The 22,082-nt window shown below is 44.2% G+C and overlaps 1 non-coding gene across 1 annotated transcript in view; it reads right to left on the bottom strand.

Moving 5' to 3' along the window:
* LOC118553645 (uncharacterized) overlaps window positions 1-19,864 on the bottom strand; it is a 37,104-nt gene extending 17,240 nt beyond the window's left edge. Inside the window, exon 1 of the transcript XR_013449551.1 lies at window positions 19,442-19,864. This is a non-coding gene — a transcript (uncharacterized LOC118553645). The remainder of the gene's footprint in view (window positions 1-19,441) is intronic.
* Between the last annotated feature and the right edge of the window lie 2,218 nt (window positions 19,865-22,082).

The raw sequence follows: 22,082 nt of genomic DNA, 5'->3' as shown, positions 1-22,082 counted from the left end.
GAGGATTCTATGTGAGGGTAAACTTTATCTGCCTAGTGATGAGTGGGAGAATTTCAGCAAAAGGATTTATGAGACACATTTAAAAATATTTAGATGTATATATTAGACCAAAATAAAGGTGCAATTAAGCTGGAAGACTGATGTGCAAATATTACATACAGTGACAAAACAGAAATTATTCAACTAAATGTGAGATGAAGGAAGAGGCAAAGAGCAAAAACTCTGATTAATGTATAGGTCATTACTGTGTAAGCAACAGGTGTGCATTAAAGAATACGAGGGAAAAAAACAAATCAGACAATAAAGAGTTTAACAAAACGGGTTACTAAGGACATAAAAATAGGTTTAAATACATAGGTAATGACTAGAAAATACAAATCTATCTAAATCCGAAATCAAGGGGCGCCTGGGTGGCTCAGTTGGTTGGGCGACTGCCTTCGGCTCAGGTCATGATCCTGGAGTCCCCGGATCGAGTCCTGCATCGGGCTCCCTGCTCAGCAGGGAGTCTGCTTCTCCCTCTGACCCTCCTCCCTCTCATGCTCTCTGTCTCTCGTTCTCTCTCTCTCTCAGATAAATAAAATCTTTAAAAAAAAAAAATAAATAAATCCGAAATCAAAAATATAAAAGCAAAGAATACAGATCTCCTAAAGGAATGGCAAATACAACAAAATATGCATATTATAAAATATTATGATAGTTACAAGCAAATAAATCAGTCATGTCAATAAATATTAATGGACTTAATTTACCTATTTAGAGAAAAAGATTTTTAATTGAGTTCACAGCACAAGACCCAACTGTATCCTGTACACAAGAGACGTACCTAAAATAAAGTCAGTCAGAAAGGCCAGGAAGCAAACGGCCGGACCAAGGTAAATGAATCAAAGAGAGAGAAGGAGACCAAGTAGAACTCACGTCACAAAGGGTTAAACACAAGGGGATATATTTAATGTTAAAAGCCACAGTCCGCAACGAAGACATAATGCTCATGAACATCTACACACCAAGTAATACAACCACCACCTTGGGGCGCCGGGGGGGCTCAGTCGGTTAAGTGTCTGCCTTCGGCTCAGGTCATGATCCCAGGGTCCTGGGATGGACCCCCACGTCGGGCTCCCTGCTCAACGGGAAGTCTGCTTCTCCCTCTGTGCTCCCCCCGCCCAAATAAATAAAATCTTTAAAAATAAATAAATAAATAACCACCACCTTTACGAAACAAAGGTGACAGCATATGCAAGGAGATACATAGGCACTACTAAAAATGGGAGACCTAATACACCATCTCCATACAAGGCAGAGCAAGTACACAAGAAATAAGTACACAGACAGATCTAAGCAACACCATCAACCAAGGTAGAGCTCATAGATATACAGTGAAGTCCGTACCCTGATAATAGAGAATACACATTTTTCTCAAGAATCTACAGCACAGGGGCGCCTGGCTGGCTCAGTCAGTTAAGCGCCTGCCTTCGGCTCAGGTCATGATCCCAGGGTCCTGGGATCAAGCCCCGTGTCGGGCTCCCTGCTCAGCGGGAAACCTGCTTCTCCCTCTGCCTCTGCCCCTCCCCCAGCTCCTTCTCTCTCTCTTGCCTTGCTTTCAAATAAATAAAATCTTTAAAAAAAAAAAAAAGAATCTATCGCACATTCCCTACAAATGGTCATATATTAGGTCACAAAGAAAACATCAACCATTTCCATAATGTAGAAATACTGCAAACAATACTTTCTGATCACAGTGCAATAAAAGTATACATTATTAACAACAACAACAACAAAAACAAAAACAAAGTCATCTCCACTTGGATATTTAAAAAACCTATTATTGACTTTTAGTGAAAGAGTAAATACAAACTAAAAGTATAGAATTTTAAAAAAATAATTACACAGAAAACACTATGTATCAGAATCCATGGAATTCATTTAAAGCGGTAATCAGAGAAAAATTCATTATGCTAATATTTTTACCAATAAAAATGAAAAAATAAAATCAATCAATCAATGAGTCTTAGCTTGTTAGTAACCCAAAAGAAAATGCAAGGAAGAAACAATGGTGGGAAACGCTGACTCATGAGGGGAGGTTTTCCATTAAAAACATCAGAGCTAACCCGTAATTCTAAGTCTTATAGTTTTTTGCAGGGGTGGGGGTAGAAATTAACAAAGTAGACAATCTACCAGCTACTTGATCAAGAAAAAAGGGGAGAAAGCACAGATACAGAAAATAAGAGATGACACAGGGGAAGTGACCAGTGAAACAAGAAATTTTAAAAATCCTAAGAGACTCTTTTATAGACCTCATGCAAACAGACTTGAACATGTCGCTGGCATGGACAACTCCCCGAGGAGCTCAGATGGCCACGACCAAGACTGACTCCACTGCAGTTAGAGCCGAACCAGATGAAAGTCAGAGAAGACAAAGGTTCCTAAGCGTGCAGCACCTCCCCAAGGAGCACCAGGGCAGACACCTTCACAGGGGGTTCTACCAAATGCTCAAGACCAGAGAGTTCCAATGCTCTACATAAACTACTAAACAGCACTGACGATGATGGAAAAGTCCCCAAGTCCTTTTATGAAGAAGTGTAATACTGATACACCAGATAAAGAAGAACAAAGAAAGAAAACCACGGACCAGTATCCCTCACGAATATCAATGCACAAATATTAAATAAAACATTAACAAGCAGAATCTAACACCACAGGAAGAAGCCACACACCATGACCAAGTAGGATTTTTTCCAGAAATGAAAGTTGGGTTCAATATTAGGAAATCTAGTATCATTCTTCATATTAATAAACCAAAGGAAAAGACATATGATCATGATACCCAGATACTGAAAAACCCTTTGACAAAATTTAAAACCCATTTATAAAAATTACAGAAAACAGAAATTGAGAGATATATTCTTAACATGATAAAATATACATACTTTATTCCTAATGCAAGTATCTTATTTAATGGGAAAAGACTAGTGGCATTTCCACTAAAATCAAGGCAAGGATGCCCAGTCTCCATTTCTGCTGACCACTGCCCTACCCTAGACGTATTACATTACCCTATATAATTACAAAAGATAAATCAAGCAGAGGCATAAGAATGGGTAAGGAAGTAAAACTATCACTATTTGCAGATATCATAATATATATCTGGAAACCCCCAGAGAATCAATGATAAAACTAACCCAAACAATGAAAGAATCAATTGAATAGTAGGACACAAAGTTAACATACAAAAATTGCCTTGAAATATAAAATAATAAGGTGTTAGAGAAAACCCCATTTTAGATCATTGCAACAAGGAAGAGTAAATGTTTAGGAATAAGTTTAATAGTAATTGCACTCAACCTATATATACAAGGATAATGTAAAACATTCTTGCAAGACAACGAAAGCAGAAATGAACAAATGAAAAAGCATCTATTATTGGTTAGGATGACTTAACATTAGAAAGATGACAGTTGCCCCTAAGTTAATTTATAAAGTCAATGTAATGCCAGTAAAAATACCAATAGACTACGGTGTAGACTTGCACAAGTTGATACTAAAGGTCACGTGGAAAAACAAACATGCAAGAATAGCCAAGAAAACCCTGCGGGGGGGCGGAAATCAGCATCTATGGGATGCCTTTAAAGCAGTAATCAGAGAAAAATTCACTAGACTAATATTTTTATCAATAAAAATGAAAAAACAAGATTAAAACTACTGGACATAAAACCATACTATAAAGACTCTATATGTAAAAAGGGTGGTGCTGTTGACAGACAAATAGACAAATGGGACTGTATAAAAAGTCCAGAAATAAGCCTGAATATATATGGAAATTTGCCATCACAAGTCACTGGGATAAAGATGGACCTTTTAATACATGGTGCTGGGACAACTGGGTAGCCATTTGGAAAAAGATGAAATCAGATGTGTCTTTTGTATCATATATAAGAATAAACCTCAAATGGATTAAGGATCTAAAAATGTAAGAAAATTAAACTATAGAATTCCTAGAAGAAAACATGGGTGAGCCGTTAGTATAGGGAGACTTTCTCACTATGACTCCACACCCAGAAGCAATGAAACAAAAATTGATGAATTTGACTACATAAAAATAAAAATGTCTGCAGGGCAAAATGAAACAAAACAAAACGGAGCCCTAGACAAAACAGAAGATAACTGACAAACTGGAGGAAAATATTTGCAGCACATACCACAGGAAAAGGGCCACTCCCCTTAATATATGAAACTCTCCTAGAAAATGAGGGACAAAGGACCAAACACACAAAAGAAAAATGGGAAAAAGCCATGAACAGACAATTAACAAAAAAGTTTCCAAGTCCAAGCTCACTCACACTGAGAGAAGAGCAAACGAGAAGACCCCACCGGGCACTTGTCATCTGTCAGACCGGCAAAACGCTGAGGCGTGGTGCGGACTCTGCTGGCGAGGCTGTAGGGAAACAGGTGTCTCCCGGGCTGCAAATCCTGCAGGAAAGTTGGTGATACCTAACAAAAGCTACAGAGACTTTTTAACCCAGAAATTATGCCTGCAGGAACCTGTCGGGTAGGCATACCTACAACGACATGGGAAAAAAGAATGCACGAGGTTACTCCCTGTAGCACTGGTTAAGCTGGAAGATACTGGAAACCACCTAAACAGGCACAGGCTGGAGAGCAGCTGGAGAAGCGCGGCCCATCTCAGCAACGCGGCTCCAGGCAGCTGTAAAAAATAGGGGAAGACCTGTGTGCATGGGCTCGCAGAGATTCCCAGGACGTACAGTGACAAAGTGCAAAAGAAGATGTGCAATGCAAGAAGGGGGATGAGAACACCTGCACCCATCTGCTCATCTGTACAAAGGAAATACAGGGAGGAGGTGCCAGGAACTGAAGACACTGGTTTCCATGGAGAGTGGGTGGGAAAAGGTACGACAGAAGGGGGACGACAGGTATAAAGTGGGGGCAGACACTTGATGCAAATTCTACAGCTCTAGTCTTAGAACCGTAGTAACACTTCACATACCCGAAAATAAGTACCAAATTTAAATCAACCAGGACATCAGACCCAAATGGAACACAAATGGTAACAAATGAAACTATTTTACAGACAAATAACATAGCCACACTGAAATACAGAACGATCCTCAGTAATTCTGGAAAATACTATTTTCACTAGAAACTCTTAAGTCTAAGGACAAAAAAGAGCTGTATACAAATACTGACTCTAGTTAGCTAATCTGTTTCTCACAGATTAGCAATTTCGAAACTATTTTATTGGTATACTGGGATTGAATAAATAAGTAAACATATTGTAAATAAGGAGAGCCAGGTTTCTCTCTGTTGAAGAGATAAGTCACAAATAAGGGAAGGGAGAAGGCTATTAAAGAACCTAGTGGTGGGGCGCCTGGTGGCTCAGTCGGCTGAGCAGCTGACTGCTGATTTTGGCTCAGGTAGTGATCTCAGGGTCGTGAGATCAAGCCCCACATCGGACTCCATGCTGGGTGTGGAGTCTGCTTGAGATTCTCTCTCTCCCTCTCCTCCTTCCCACCTCAAATAAATAAATCCTTAAAAAAAAAAAAAAAGAACCCAGGGGTGCTGGATCAGGACTGAAAGTATTAGCATGAATGCAGTTTTCAATAGGTATCCAGACAGCGGCAGAGAAAACATACGGCTGTGGATTTGCACATGATATGAAGCATAAATATGAATACTTACACACTAGGACGTATGCATACACCCATACATACATTTTCTAGCTATGTCTGCTGTCATGGTGGCATCCTCGTGGTAGCAAGACTATACCTAGCACGTAGATACTGCTTTCTAAATACCATTCTCCCGTTGAAGGAATCTAGGCTTCATGGAGAGGCGTTGGTTCAGGCATGGAACAGGGAAAGCATAAGATGAGCCTGAGACATTTTGTGTCACCCAAAATAAGTTTCTTTAAAAAGGATGAGGACACGTCAAAAAGACAAAGGCATGCCATCCTGAAGGAGTTCCCAATGGCCAAAGCCAAAGCCGAACAACTTGGGCAATAAAATAAGTAACAACAGCACTGGATTGTAATCCAGAGAATAAAGTAAATACCTGGGAGTCTAACCATGACATCAACAAATGAATACATCATTAGGGGAGAAGAGTTAGTGTTCTCCTTTTCAGTCAAATTCTAATTAACAAGCATAAAGGAATGAGGAAAATACAAAACCACCATTAAGTAAATGCCACAGTGAAAGTTATTTCAAACAAGATTTACCAGTAGATGCTAAAATCACTGGGCAAAAGTTTAAGGAGAAACAGGATATTGGCACAGCCTCAAAGCATTTCCTCCAAGGTTTTTACTAATTACAAAGAGAAAGATAGTGGCTTTAGAGTGGATGAAATGACCTTCATGGAGGGACAAGGTCAACACCAGCAGTAATGACTGGCACCGCGCAGCCCTGATCTGATGCACTGAGAAGGCGTAACGTCACCTCTGTGGTCTTCATGCCAAACGCGTGGCCTTCATCTCATCACAGAAAACGTCAGACAACCCAGACTGACTGACACTCTACAGAGTAACTGACTACCATTCACTCAAAGTGTCAAGGTCATGAGCACTGGTTAGCGTCACACGCAGACTGGAAGAGACCGAGAAGCACAAGAACTACGTGCAGTGTGGGCCCTGGATCCCGTCTGGGTCAGAGAAGGGCTGTTAGTGGGAAAACAGGTGAGACAGGAGAAGGTCTAGCAGAGTTAGCAGCGCTTCACCAGGGCTAATTTCACAGTGCGCTCGCTCACTGTACTATCATCACGTAAGCTGTTTAGCTGATGGCACACCTGAATTCTCTATATTATTTTGGGGGGGAACCTTTCTGTAAATCTATAACTACTTTGAAATAAAGATTTTTAAAGATGAAGAAAAAACAATCTCTCATACCCCTGGTGGTGCGTATACCATACTTCTAGAAATACTGATCTAAGCCAAATTGCTTTCCCATAATCTCAACCCACTAATTCTAATTTTCCCCTCTTGAGCAACATAAAATAAATAGTCCCTCGAGCAGGAGATAAACATCCTTCCAGATGTTTGTAGATCACACTCAGGTACTTGTGAGCTTTCCTCTCTCCAACCAACCATTCCTACTGCCTCTCACTATCCCACACCTGAGATGTTTTCCAGACTCTTCCTATCCTTAGACACCCTGCTCCAGAGTTTCTAAACTGTCAATATCCCTCTTAAAATAAACCATAAAAAATACTTGCAAAGCCAAGTGGCCCCCACCGTGGAGAGAAGAATGACCGCCTTCCGTGGCTCAGCCAGTGTGTCTGCACAGAAGAAACCCACCCTAGTGGGACAGGCGCAGTGGCCACATGGCGTGGCAGGTCCAAGAGAGGCGGGTATCCCGCACTGCCCCCGAGTCTTCTCCGTGTGAAGCAGCTGCCCCAGCCCTGGTGCTTTCTGAGTGTTCTTCTCTGCATGGAAGGGCTCTCCTCGGCGCCCTCGTTCACCTTAATTTGGCACCCGTGTGGTTTTCCGGTCTATCGGAGTACATCCAATCCTTCTTCTCCCGGATACCGCAGTAATCCTACTAATCATCTTCAAGACGTTTGCAAAGAATGCAGCCTCTGTACCTTTGCCCAAGTCCGAGAAAACACCCAGGAAGACCGAGGACCTAGATCTCCGGTTACTCAGGATGTACTCAATCTTTACACTGTCAACACAAGCTCGATGTGTAAAACTGGCTTACTGCCAACTTCCCACAATCTGGGCTGAAGGGAAAAAGTGGCAATATTAAATACGCCCCACGTCATTCTACACACAGGCTTCGAGCTTCCCCCAACAGTTACACACAGCGGGCTGCCAGCGGTATTATTTCCCTGCTTGTTTCTGAACAACATCAGACTTGCCGGAAAGGAGAGCAAAAGGGCACGGACACGTGACTCTGAGCTAGAACCCATGCTTTCTGGATGAAACCTAAAACACTGGAAGTGCATTCTAAACCATTTCTGTGTGGGGTCAAATGACATTTGTCACACTCAGGTCAGCAGACTTGTGATCATCCGTGGCGACAAGCTGACATTCTTTAAGTGGCTCAGGCGGTTGGGGAATTGGGTCCCCACCCCCGGTGGCAGGCGAGAGGGGGAGTCATGCTGGTACCTAGGTGGTCGGTAAGAGCCGGGCTCCTCCAGGGGACGTGGGGGTTACCTGCTTGGGGGCTCCCGACCAGCGGGGGGGATTAAATTATTCGTATTTCCTGCTACTTACGGCGGATTCCTGAGAGCGGCTGCTATGCCATCCCCCGTACACTTACGTGGCACACTGTCCAGTTACTGGGGATTGGCTTGCACCAATCGCCCCGTACACTTACGTGGCACACTGTCCAGTTACTGGGGATTGGCTTGCACCAATCGCCCCGTACACTTACGTGGCACACTGTCCAGTTACTGGGGACTGGCTTGCACCAATCGCCCCGTACACTTACGTGGCACACTGTCCAGTTACTGGGGACTGGCTTGCACCAATCGCCCCGTACACTTACGTGGCACACTGTCCAGTTACTGGGGACTGGCTTGCACCAATCGCCCCGTACACTTACGTGGCACACTGTCCAGTTACTGGGGATTGGCTTGCACCAATCGCCCTGTACACTTACGTGGCACACTGTCCAGTTACTGGGGATTGGCTTGCACCAAAGGAAAGCGAGGGCTGCAGACACATTTCACTCTAGGATTCTGCTCCATGGCTCACTTTTACTCCCTCCTGGAGAGGATACGTCAGCCTTCATAAAGGCAGGTGAAGATTCACCACCCAACTAAGAAGACACCTGCACTGAATAAACACAACTAAAATCCCAAGTACACACAAAGACCCCCTTACTTAACAATAACTGAGTACCACCCGAAGAGCAGCCTCACTAGAGAACAGCTGGAACAGAAACACAGGTGGCTAAGAAAAGACACTTGATGAGACGCACAAATTAAAGTATAAAATATGTATTGTGTCGCCTCAATGACAGAACAAAACCCCTGGCAGGTCTCCGCAAAGACGAGGCGCCCTCCACTGAGGAGGCGCGAGCCCACCTTTGTTGCCGTGGACTTTCTCCGATACTAGAAGCGATGGGGGCCCAGCTGGGTAAGTGGGGGGAGGGAGGAGTGTGACAGGCTTCCCGATTTGGCAGAATTGTGGAAACCAGACTGGGGATGTGTTCATGACGCACCTGGGACACACTGGTGAGCCAGCAGAGGGGGCACAAGCCCACAGAGCACAGGCCTGGGCCACCTCTGGAAACCTGTTCCTCCACTCTATGCCCCAGAGGAGTGTGGAGAAGAAAAAAGATGCCAACTTCCTGAACACTTCAACAGAGAAACACCCTGTATTCTCTCTAATCTGCACAAGAAAATGGCTTAATTCTTAAAAAATTAAACACCTTGAATTAAGCATCTTTTTTTTTTTTTTTAAGATTTTATTTATTTATTTGAGAGAGAGAGCACATGAGAGGGGGGAGGGTCAGAGGGAGAAGCAGACTCCCTGCCGAGCAGGGAGCCCGATGCGGGACTCGATCCCGGGACTCCAGGATCATGACCTGAGCTGAAGGCAGTCGCTTAACCAACTGAGCCACCCAGGCGCCCTGAATCAAGCATCTTTAATGCATACACTAGTACACGAGTTACGCATACATACTCCAGCCAGAATACCGATGTAAATCACTGGAACTCAGAATGCAGTTAATGGTGAGTCTCTCTCTACACACACACACACACACACATCTAATCTTTCATTCTGAAGGTATTATGGGGATTTTTATTGACTAATGGCCTTTTTTTCTAAAGATCATTTGTATTAGCAATGTGTAATGCTGGTTAATTGAGTCCCAGTTACCAGAAACAGTTTGCTGAGTGAGACTGGATAGTTCAGCAAAGACAGTTTACTTTCGCGGGAGGAGCATGTCCACCAGCCCCGAATACAGAACCATTAATGCTGGAACAGCAAGATTAATAAGGCCCTACAGACTGTCATTTAGAGAGAAAACACAGTTTCCATCAAGCACAGAGTCTTCTTCAATAACACTGTCATCTGGAAAACAATCTTGCCCTCTTGGGAGGGTCGCTTTCTTGGGAGTTGAGGACACTGAAACCTGACACAGTGTCCACTACGGAGACCTGAAGTTAGGATTCCTCCTCTCCGCTCCATGCTCTCAGGGCATACTAAAACTTTAACCACATGGATCTTACATCTTGATGCTGTGCTTCACTCAGCTGTGACCACTTTTTGGAAGATGTGTCATCCTACCGTACATGAGCTCCCCAGCCCACACCCCCCACCCCGTCTGGCTGGGACACAGGGAGGTTTAGGGAAGAGGAGCAGTCTAAGACCATAGTCAAAAGCAAGAGGGACAACTTAATTCCTGGCGGGCTAGCGACCTAGAGGAAGACAACAGAGAAAAAAAAAAAAAAAAAAAGCCACACTCATACTTCCAATTAAAGTAAAAAACATGAATGAACTTACTAGACTTACTGAGGATCAAGCACAGGCTTGCGAGATTTACGAAGTCCACTATAAACCGAAGTTACACTCTGATTAAAGTGAAGGATCTTAGGAAAGCAGGTATACAAATTTACTCACCACAGGTGGGGCTAATAAAGGTCACTCACAATGATAAAAACTACAGTTTAGGAGCGTTTCCACACTTGTTACTTCATTTGATCCTTTTAACAACCTCATGACATAGGAAGGGTAAGAAATTTTATTTCTATTTTGTAGATGAGAAAAATGAAATCCAAAAACCTGAACTAACTTGTGTGGAGGCTGGTGATCTGAAATGACAGAGCTGGGTCTTCAGTGGGCTTTCAGTCTAACTGGGGAGACAAGACTGAAAAATACAACCAAAGAAGCACTAAAAACCAAACGATGTATGAAAAAGAATTCGAGGGGCACCTGAGTAGCTCAGTGGGTTAAGCATCTGCCTTCAGCTTGGGTCATGATCTCAGGGTCCTGGGATCGAGCCCCACATCGGGCTCCCTGCTCTGTGGAGAGCCTGCTTCTCCCTCTGCCTCTGCCTCTCTCTCCCTGTCTCTCATGAATAAATAAATAAAATCTTAAAAAAAAAAAAAAGAAAAAGATTTCAAAATTTACAGTAAACTTAAAAAAATCTACAATAATCAAGACGGTGTGGTATTGGCACAGGATAAACATACAGATCAATGCAACAGCACTAAGAATCCAGAAATAAACCCGTACACTTATGGTGAACTGACTTTTGACAAAGGTGCCAAGACAACTCAATGGAGAAAACAGTCTTCATTAAAAATGGTCTGGGCACGATTCAAGGTCCACACGCAATAGGAGAGACTTAGGGCCCTACCTACACACCATACACAAACATTAACACAAAAGGGATCAGAGAGCTAAATGTAAGTGCTAAAAGCATAACATCTTTAGAGGGGAACATAGGACAAGATCTCTGTGATCTTAGGCAACGAATTCTAAGATATGACACCAAAAGCATGATCTATAAAGAAACAAATTGATAAACTGGACTTCATCAAAATCCAAAACTTTGGAGCTTCAAAAGGCACCATTAAGAAAGTAAAAAGACAAGCCACATTCTTGGAGAAAATGTTTACACATCCATCTATATGTTAAAAGACATGTATCCAGATTATATAAAAAAGTCTTTCAATTCAACAAGACAACATAATTTTTTAAGTGGGCAAAGGATTTTAATAGTGATTTCCCCAACAAAGATACACAAAAAGCCAGTAAGTACATGAAAAGACATTTAACATCATTTGTCATTAGAAAAATGCAAATAAAAAACACATTGGGATAGCAGTTCCCAATCACTAGAATGGCTATAATCAAAAAGAGACAGTAACAAGTGTTGGCAAGGCTGTGGAGAAACTAGAACCCTCATTCCATGTTGGTGGGAACGTAAATGGCACAGCTGCTTTGGAAAACAGTTTGGCCATTCCTCAAAATGTTAAGCATCTGGTTACCATATGACCCAGCAATTCCACAACTAAATAACTACCCAAGAGAAATGAAAACATATGCCCATGCAAACACCTGTATGTGAATGTTCACAGCAGCATTACTTATAAAATCTCAGAAGTACAAACAACCCAAATGTCTATCAACTGAATAAAAGATAAACAAAATGTGGTATAGCCATATCATGTCATATTATTTACTAACAGGAAGGAATAAGATACTGATATATGTTTCAATAGGGGTGAACCTCAAAAACATTATTAGGCCAACTGAAAGAAACCAGTCACAAAATACCAAATATTGTGATTCCGTGTATATGAATTGTCTAGAATAGACAAACTGATAGAGATAGAAGGTCAATAGGTAGTTGCTAAGGGCTAGGGGAGGGTGAAAGAGAGTGACTGCCCACGGGAACCAAGTTTCTTTTTGGTCATGAAAATGTTCTTTATTTAGATTATGGAGATATTTACTCAGCTCTGTAAATATATTAAAGCCACTGACCTGTGTACTTTAAAAGAGTGAACTTTATGGTATGTAAATTATAAACAAAGCTGTTTTTAAATATGAGCAAAAGTTTTGAATAATTCACCAAAAAAGTTATGAGTGATAAAAAAGCACATGAAAAGATGTTCAACAGCAAGTCACTAGGCAAATGCAGATTAGAATCCCAGTGAGACCCCCAACTGCATACCTACTAGGACTGTATCAGACAACAGAGGACAACAGAGAATGCGGACTCACTGGAGCCCTCTATGGGCTGCCAGTGGGGATGCAGAATGTGCCACTATGGAAAACAGCATCCAGCTCCCCTGGCAACACGCGCTGGCACTCAGTCCTCGGTATCTAAGAGAAAGGGAACCAACATCTGCATGTGACTTTTCCGAATTTTCAGCATTATTCATAACAGCCAAAAAGGATAAACAACACAATGTCTATCAAATGAAAAATGGATAAACAAAATGTGGTATATTTGTACAATGGGGTATTATTTAGCAATAAAAAGGAACAAGCTACAGATACATGTTCTACCATGGAGGAACCTGAAAAACACCACACTAAGTGAAAGAAGCCAGCTGCAAGAAAAAGCACATGTGATTCTGTTTATATGAAAAGTCCAGAAAAGGCAAATCTAGAAAAATAAAAAGATTAGCAGTTGCCTGGAGCTGGGGCGGGGCGAGGGGGGGGGGGATGGAGTTACTGCAAAATGGGCACAAATGAAGCAATGGAAGGGCTCTAAAACTGGGGGTTATGGTTGCACAATTGCAAGTTTACCAAAAAATCACTTCTTTGTACACTTGAAAGAAAAAAAGCAGCTAAGCAACATTGTTTTGATAATAAACACGAGAGAAATTGAAAAGACATGAGCTGCAGTCATGACCGTGAGGGTGATGATGGGGCACACTGCTGGGGCTTTGCCAGCTGAGTTATAGTTTTCCCTAAGTAAATGATACTTTGAAAGCACCAAGGATTTTATGCATTAGTGTAATCCTCCCTTTGTTTCTTTTCAGTTGGACACACACACACCCTCAACATGTTAACCAGTCAGAAAGTATTTGCCGAACACCTACTACATGCCTTGCTCAACTCTGGGCATCTGATAATTGAAGAAGCAGAAGCTACATCATGGTCCTCCAGCCATGACTGCGGAGCCCAACAGATACCTGAAAGAGCCCCCCAAGCATGGTCAAGTACGCCCACCAACTGACCGTTACCTCATTTTGACTTTTCTGTGTTGTATGTAAGGAAATCTGCCAAAAACTAGAAATGATCGAGGCTATATGCAGGTGGCAATGTGAACATGTGTATTAGAGATATAACCAAAGGTGAATTATTGGTAAGCTCCCTTCATCTAGATAGGAAGATGGCTGAATACAATTAAACTGAGTAGAACAGACAGTAAAAGTAGCTCAACAGATGAACCTTAAAACTACAAATGAGTGAGAGAATTAAATAACTTGTTTCTTGAGGCATGGGTTGCAATTATCTTGAATGAAAAGAGTGACCACAGAAAGGCAGAGTGAAGGGTTTTGCTGAGGTCAGCACCACCGCCAATACCCCTTAGGTTCTCACAGTTGGGATCTTGCTTAGCAGATGAGCTATAAAATCTACATCCTACAAGGTGAAACAAGCAAATTTAACTCTGGACTTTCTCTCTTTACAAGTTAGACCCCATAGGGTTACTTGAATGGAGTTAAAGCCATCAACATGTCTAAGTGGTTTTGCTGACAAGGACTACTAGCTAAATTTACTGGATAATTTTTCAAGTATTAGCAAAGGCAGGTCTAAAAGTTATAAAACAGAGCAGAGTGGATATAAGATATCCTCAGCCCTTGATTTTAGAGGCAACTATTCATAATACCAAAAATTGGTGAAAATGGTAGATTGGAACTTCATAATTTACTCACATCTAAATTTCCACAGTTGCATCAAAACATTCAGTAAAGTCTCAGGATACAAAATTAATATACAGAAATCTGTTGCACTTCTATACACTAATAATGAAGTAGCAGAAAGAGAAATTAAGAAAACAATCCCATTTATAATTGCACCAAAAATAATAAAATACCTAGGAATAAACTGAACCAAAGAGGTCAAAGACCTGTACCCTGAAAACTATAAAACTGATGAAAGAAATTAACGACACAAACAAATGGAAAGATATTCCATGCTCATGAATTGGAAGAACCAATATTGTTAACAATGTCCATACTACCCCAAAGCAATCTATAAATTTAATGCAATCCTTACCAAAATACTAAGAACATTTTTTACAGAACTAAAACAGATAATATTAAAATTTGTAAGAAACCAAAAAAGACCCCGAATAGCCAAAACAATCTTGAGAAAGAAGAACAAAGCTGGAGCAATCACAACCCCATATTTCAAGATATTCTACAAAGCTCTAGTAATCAAAACAGCATGGTACTGGCACAAAAACAGACACAGAGATCAATGGAACAGACTAGAGAACCCAAAAATAAAACCACAGTTATATGGTCAATTAATCTATGACAAAGGAGGCAAGAATATGCAATGGGGAAAAGACAGCCTCTTCAACAAATGGTGTTGGGAAAACTGGACAGCTACATGCAAAACAATGAAACTAGACCACTTCTTGGCATCATACACAAAAACAAATTCAAAATGGATTAAAGATCTAAATGTGAGACCTGAAACCATAAAAATCCTAGAAGCAAACACAGGCAGCAACCTTTTTGACATTGGCTGTAGCAACTTCTTACTAGATATGTCTCCGGAGGCAAGGGTCACAAAAGCAAAAATAACCTATTGAGTCTACATCAAAATAAAAAGCTCTTGTACAGCAAAGGAAACCACCAATAAAACAAAAAGGCAACCTACTGAATGGGAGAAGATATCTGCAAATGATATATACAATAAAGGGTTAATATCCAAACTATACAAAGAACTCATACAACTCAACAACAAAAAACCCAAATAATTCAATTAAATGGGCAGGACATGAATAGACATTTTTCCAAAGGAGACATACAAATGGCCAACAGACACATGAAAAGATGCTCAACATCATTAATCACCACAGAAATGCAAATCAAAACTACAACTTGTCAGAATGGTTAAAATAAAAAATACAAGAAATAACAAGTGTTAGTGGGGATTGGAGAAAAAGGAACCCTTGTGCACCACTGGTGGGAATGCAAACTGGTGCAGCCACTGTGGAAAACAGTATGGGGGTTCCTCAAAAAATTAAAAATAGAATTAGTATATGATCCAGTAATTCCATGACTGGGTATTTACCCAAAGAAATAAAAAACACTAATGCAGGGCGCCTGGGTGGCTCAGTCGTTAAGCGTCTGCCTTCGGCTCAGGTCATGATCCCAGGGTCCTGGGATCGAGCCCCGCATCGGGCTCCCTGCTCCGTGGGAAGCCTGTTTCTCCCTCTCCCTCTCCCCCTGCTTGTGATCCTGCTCTCACTGTGTCTCTCTCTGTCAAATAAATAAATAAAATCTTTAAAAAAAAAAAAAAAAAAAAACTAATGCAAAAAGATACATGCACCCCTATGTTTGCAGTAGCATCATCTACAAAAGCCAAGATATGAAAGCAGCCCAAGTGTCCATCCACATATGAATGGATAAAGAAGATGTGGTATATATACACAATGGAATATTACTTAGCCACAAAAAAAGAATGAGGTCTTGCTATTTGCAACAAGGATTGACCTAGAGGATATAATGCTAAGTGAAATAAGTCAGAAGAAGACAAATACCATATGCTTTTGCATATGTGGAATTCAAGAAACAGAACAAAGAAACAAACAAAAGGAGACCAAAAAAACCCTCTTAAATAAAGAGAACAAACTGGTTGGGAGGAAAGGTGAAATAAAGGGGATTAAGAGTGCACTTACTGTGATGAGCACTGAGTAATACACAGAATTGTTGAATAATTATACTGTATATCTGAAACTAATGTAACACTGTATGTACATTATACTTCATTAACTAAAAAAAGTACATGTCAAAAAAGAAATACTAAGGTGAAAATGTTTTCAAAAAGAAAAAACAAGTGATAAGCAAAAAAGCCTGTCAACAGCCAATTCATTAATGCATCCTGATATGTTATTTCTACAGGATATTGACAAAGATTCAAAGGAAATTACAATAGAGGAAATGGCCACTTATCCCTAGAAATCAAAAGCTGGAAAATGGGATCTTGGATCAACCCAGAGGAAACCGGAAAAGATACCAATTCGACTGTGAGCCCAGACATTGTGGTGTTGCTCTCCCAGAGAACTTGATTTTTACAGAGGTCGTCTGGAAAGAGCGTCTTCACGGCTGGTACAGGCAGAGTATGCATGACTCTAGGTGTCCCGGGCACGCGCTTTCCTTCTGGAACACGTAGTGTGGTGACTGTGCCGTGGGCAGGGGGCCTGGAAGAGCCAAGCGCTGGACGCCCCCAGGTCTCAGGGTCAATCTAACCAAGGATCTCACTCTTCTTTCTGCAGAGCCTAGAACACTGCTTGCTACACAACAGGTGCTCAGAACTTGTCTACCTACCAACACTTCCACACGTCACTACATAAGGTGCCCTTCCCACAGTCGGGACCCTTGGGGGTTACAGGAGGTAACCCCTGGCTCTGCCTGGGAACCACTTGTGAAGCTATTACAGAGATGGGTCCTGGCAGCTGCAGTTTCTAAAACTCCACCGGCGGTTCTCATGCACAGAGTGTAGAGTCACTAATCTGTAGGTAGGAAATGGGTTGCACTTTCCATATACCAAATTCTGGAAGGGGGCGTGTGTGCGTGCGTGTGTGTGTGTGTGTGTGTGTATGTGTGAGAGAGAGAGAGAGAGAGAGAACAGAAAACTCGGGACAAGGACTTGGATAATTTATTGAACTCAATCTAGATTATTAGATCAAAGACCAAGGCAGAACACAATATAAACAAGGACTTTATCAGATTAAGAGGCCATACACACCTTGGCAATTAGACACTGAACTCACTACTCCTGGGTAACAGCAGGGAAGTACTGCAGCCTCAAGCTGGGCACTTAGTTTCAGCACTGCAATCTGAAAGATCATTCAAGGTTTCTCTTCTAAGCCTTTCTTCCTCTCCGATCAATAATGACCTCTGGTGCCTGGTCCCTGACAGCCTGTGGCATCACACTTTTCATCATTTTATGGGCAATTTAGGACTTTGTTGCGAAACCCCATGTAGGAGGCTACAGAGCCCCATAGCTAAGAGGACAGGCTCTGGACGCAGACGGTGGGGTCTAAGCCCCATTTCCCTCCTAGCTATGTATCCTCAAGCCAGCTGATTAACCTCTCTGTGCCTCAGCTTCCTCACTTGTCATCTGGCAACAGTAACAGGTTATTGTGAAATGCAGATAACCCACCTGGTAACCACTCAATGCCTAGCAGTGTCTGTAACCTCTGTGAACCGTCCCAAAGACGGAAAATGCACGTGTCCCAAGCAGAGCTCCTCTTCTCCTGCAGTTCCACACCAATTTTCTCTCAGTAACAGCACCATGCCCACCCAGCTGCTCCAGTCCCAGCCCTGGGAGCCAGCGCAGACTCCTCCCCTTCCAGGACCCTCCACATCCACTCCATCAGCAAGACCTGTGCATTGTTCCCGCAACATACAGAGCCTTCTGTTGACATTCACTGTCTCACTGTCCTCTCTGTCCAAGCCTGTCACCTCTCATAATCCAGACACTCCTTGCCTCCCTGCCTTCACTCTGACCACCATACCCTTCATTCTCCCCAGAGTTCCCAGAATAAGCTCTTAAAATGTCAGTATGATCATGTCACTTTACTATTTACTTCCCAGTGTATGGAATGTGAGCAATGTAATGATGACCTAGCGCTGACCTCGCATAAGAGGACAACACTGGGGACTACAGGAGCCAGGAGACTGGAGGAATCTGGGTCCCTGGATGTCTCTGATCTGGTAGCACCAGCCCCACACCTGTATTTAGGGTCCCCATTCCACTGCTCTGGACTGCCCACCTTCACACGTTATGAGCAGCAGAACCAAGCTTCCAGCTTGTTGGACCAATGTGATCTGAAGCCTCCGTTACCGAAGCTTAACCTGTGCCCTGGTAACATGGACCCTGGAAGTGGGGTGCTTCTGTGACAGGGCGTTAAGTGACAGTGGCTTCGTGGTCAGGCGGTGGGGGGTGAGGAAGCTCATGCAGGGAAGGAGACTAGCCACTTCTGTCATGCTGTGCAAAACATCTGAGAAAACAGTGCCTGCATTAACTCAGGGGGCAGATTCCGGGCTCATCAAGACTGTAGGTGCAGAAGAAACAGAAGAACTCAGATGCTGGGTATGTTGGCGGCTCCCTGGTGCTCTTAGCAAGGAACCGAGAAATAAAGGTGGGGTGAGAACCAGCCAATTCGCAAGCAAAGGTGGAAGTCACAGAGCGCTGCTCCACCCCGACGGGACTTCCTCCAGCTCCCTAAAAGGCTAAGCAATTCCCTGTCTCCCATCCTTCTTCCCTTCCAGTCTTACGCAGGCCCGATCACGCAGGTCCAGCTCCCGCCGGACCTTGATCGGGGGCCCCCACCACCAGTCACCTCGCCTCACCCAGTTCTCTCCGCTCAAAGCACTCCACCCAGGCGTGTCCGCTCACCCCGCAGCCCCACCCCGCCCAGTCCGGCGCCTGCACGTGGGGGCGTGACTCGGGAGCAGCAGCGCGCACACCCCGAGCCCGCGCTAGGGTCAGGGACACTGCGAACGACACTGGGTCCGCTCCTTCGGACAGTGGGGAACAAGAGCTCCAACTCCCGCATCTCCGCGCAGGCGCGGACGGAAGGGGGCGGAGGGGGGCAGCGCCGCGGCCGCGCCCCTGACCCCGCCCCCTGGCCCTGGCCTCATCCACCCCGCCAGGAGGGCGCGGGCGCGACCCCGGGCGGGCCTCCTCCCGGGAAGGCCCCCGGGGAGACGCGAGGCCCAATGGGGCATGCCCAGGGACTCCGCCATCCCGTTCCTCACGCCCAGGCCCCGGGGGGCTCACCGCGTCCCCCGGAACCTGAAGCTCCTCCGCCCTCCGCCGTCGCCACGGAGCCGGCACCAGGGTGTCCATGCGGCCCCAAGCCCGAGTCCGCGGGCCTCTCATCCCCACCGAACGCCGGACGCCGGTCCCAGCCACTATGTCCACGCCTCCTTCCCCACGTGTCCCGGGGGAGCCAATGAAAGACGGGGGCGGGGAGAAGCCCGACTGGGCGTGGCCCCGCGGGGGCTGCAGGCCCGCGCAGTGAAGATCAGAGTCTTCTGGGCCAGAGGGGGCTTCTGTCCCAGGTCATCATTTCGCGGAGGGCCAGGCTGTCACCTCTCCGACCACTCCGAAGAACCTACTCCTTTAGCGTCTGGCCACGCCTCGTCTACAGGCGGTGGATCGGCTGGGAGAAGCTCCCGCCTCCTCGCTCTCGTCATTGGTCGTTGAGCGCCGTCAGCAGCGTCTTCCTAGGGCTGGTGGCTGATGGATGGCGCAGCGAGCCAGTCCGCGTGGGCTGTTGGGGCGCGGGTCTCTGGGAGCTGTAGTCCCGGGGAGGGGGCCTCACTTCCGGGCGGCCGCGGCCGTGGGGCGGCTCCGGGTCTCTGGCCGGGTGTTGCCCTGGGCGGGGGGCTTTCTCGGCAGGCTGCAGGGCTTTGCAGAGGGGAAGTGGAGGCCTCGCCGCCCGTGGCTCCGCTGCGCTCGCGTCCTCAGGGAGCCGGGCCCGGAGCAGGCATCTCTGCCCAGACCGGGCCGTACGACACTCCTATTAATAAACACCTGTCTGAGCCGAGACTTTGGCAGTGGCTGGCCAGCGGCGGCAGGTCACCGAGCTGTGGCCAGCGGGGAGTAGAGCTGGTCTGCGGAGGGCAGGGCGCCGGGACACAGTGGTGGACAGAGACAGGGTGCGTGGGCGCTGCGTCCTCTCCTGCCCAAGCGTCAGCTTCCCGGGGCTGCTGCAGCCTTCCTGCCCCCATGAGGACGGCTGGCGGGAAACTTGCTGGAAAGGAGGAAAGCCCCGAGGCCCGAACACTTTGAGCTTCTGAACCAACCCACACCTAAGTGCCTACCAGGCTCCAGACTTCTGGCTGTTTCCGTTATTTGAGTCACCGAGTGTCCTGCTGCAAGTGAAGACGTCCTTGGTTGCTCTGCCCGATTCTGAACCATTCTGGTGAAACGAGTGAGCCCCCCTCCCTTGGACTACTTGCCGCATGATCTTTGGCGAGTTAGGTAGCTCAGCTACCTCAGTTTGCTAAGAGAGTCGATTTTGAAAGTTCTCAGCATAAAAAAAAAATTAACTGTATGAGGTAACAGATGTGTTAACTGACCCTATTATGGTAATCATTTTGCAATATAAATATATATCAAATATAATAAATAAATGTATATCAAATCATTACAGTTCTACAATGTTCTATGCCAGTTATATCTCAATAAACTGGGGGGGGGGGGGACCTTGGGGCCAGATGTGTTTTTGGAATTAAGAATCCCTAGGATTTTTTTTTTTTTTTTGAAAGGCAGTGTCTATATCGTGTGAAACACCTTCAGCGGGGCCTGGGATAATCAGCGGGGCCTGGGATAACATCCTATAATCAAACACAATATTTCTGTGGCAAAATGTGTGAATGTTCACAGATATTCACCCTAAGTGGGATACACAGCGGCTTTAACTAGTCTCATATTTATGTGAGTTTGCACAAAACTTAGGAAGAACGAATTTTTAGAACTGTTTGCATTTCAGAATTGAAAATAAGGTGCTATCATGAACCTGTATGACTACCTCTACCTTAAAAACCTTTTTTTCGGACTTGCAGTTTAGATTAAATGATGTGCCGTGTCGTCTGATTTCAGTACCACTGGTCTTTGTACTTGGCGCTGCTCTTTCAGATGCTGAGTCCACCGTTGGGTCATGAGGGAAAGCTTAGCCTACAATCTAGTGACAGATACTCTCCTTGACCAAACTGCGCTTAGGCTCCCCTGAACTCTCTTCTCAACTAGTCCCTGACTTTTGGGCTTCCATGTTAGTCTCTGCATTGTCCAATTTAAGCAAGAATCCTGCTAAGTCAGTTTGCCAGAATCCCCTATCCTTGATACGAGATCAGCCTCAATATCTGATGGGGCTCCTCATTCCCCACATTCCCCCAGGTGATGTCTGATCACCCGGCCTGCCTTCAGCAAGAATCCTGTTAGGCTGATTTAGAAAGAATTGTCCCTCACCCCAGATGCTTCCTCCTAGTAATTTTTCACCCACCGACCTTCCCCTGCCCATATCACACTCCTTGGCTATAAATTCCCAGTCTGCTTTGTATTGGGAATTGATCCTATTCTTCCTCCCCTACTGCAAAACTCCAATATAGTAGTTCCTATAACTGTCACAATACATTAACTATTAGAAAAAAGACTGTCACAGTGGTCCCCCTGAATAAAGTCTGCCTTACCTTCATGTCAAGTGTCATGAATAATTTTTTCTTTAACACTGTGTACAGAAATAGATATATCTAATAGACTGCAATTTAGTGTAATGCACTATTTACCAAACACCAAGCATTTGGGTACCAATTACAAGATGTATACAAAACTCTGCTATTACTTAACTTGGTATATTTGTTTAATGTCGTAAATTTTTTAAACTAAAAATAATATAAAACATCTGTTAAATGAT

Source organism: Halichoerus grypus, chromosome 7 (genome assembly GCF_964656455.1).
Source record: "Halichoerus grypus chromosome 7, mHalGry1.hap1.1, whole genome shotgun sequence".
Classification (NCBI taxonomy): Eukaryota; Metazoa; Chordata; class Mammalia; order Carnivora; family Phocidae; genus Halichoerus; species Halichoerus grypus.
This window is presented reverse-complemented; position numbering and strand designations above follow the sequence as displayed.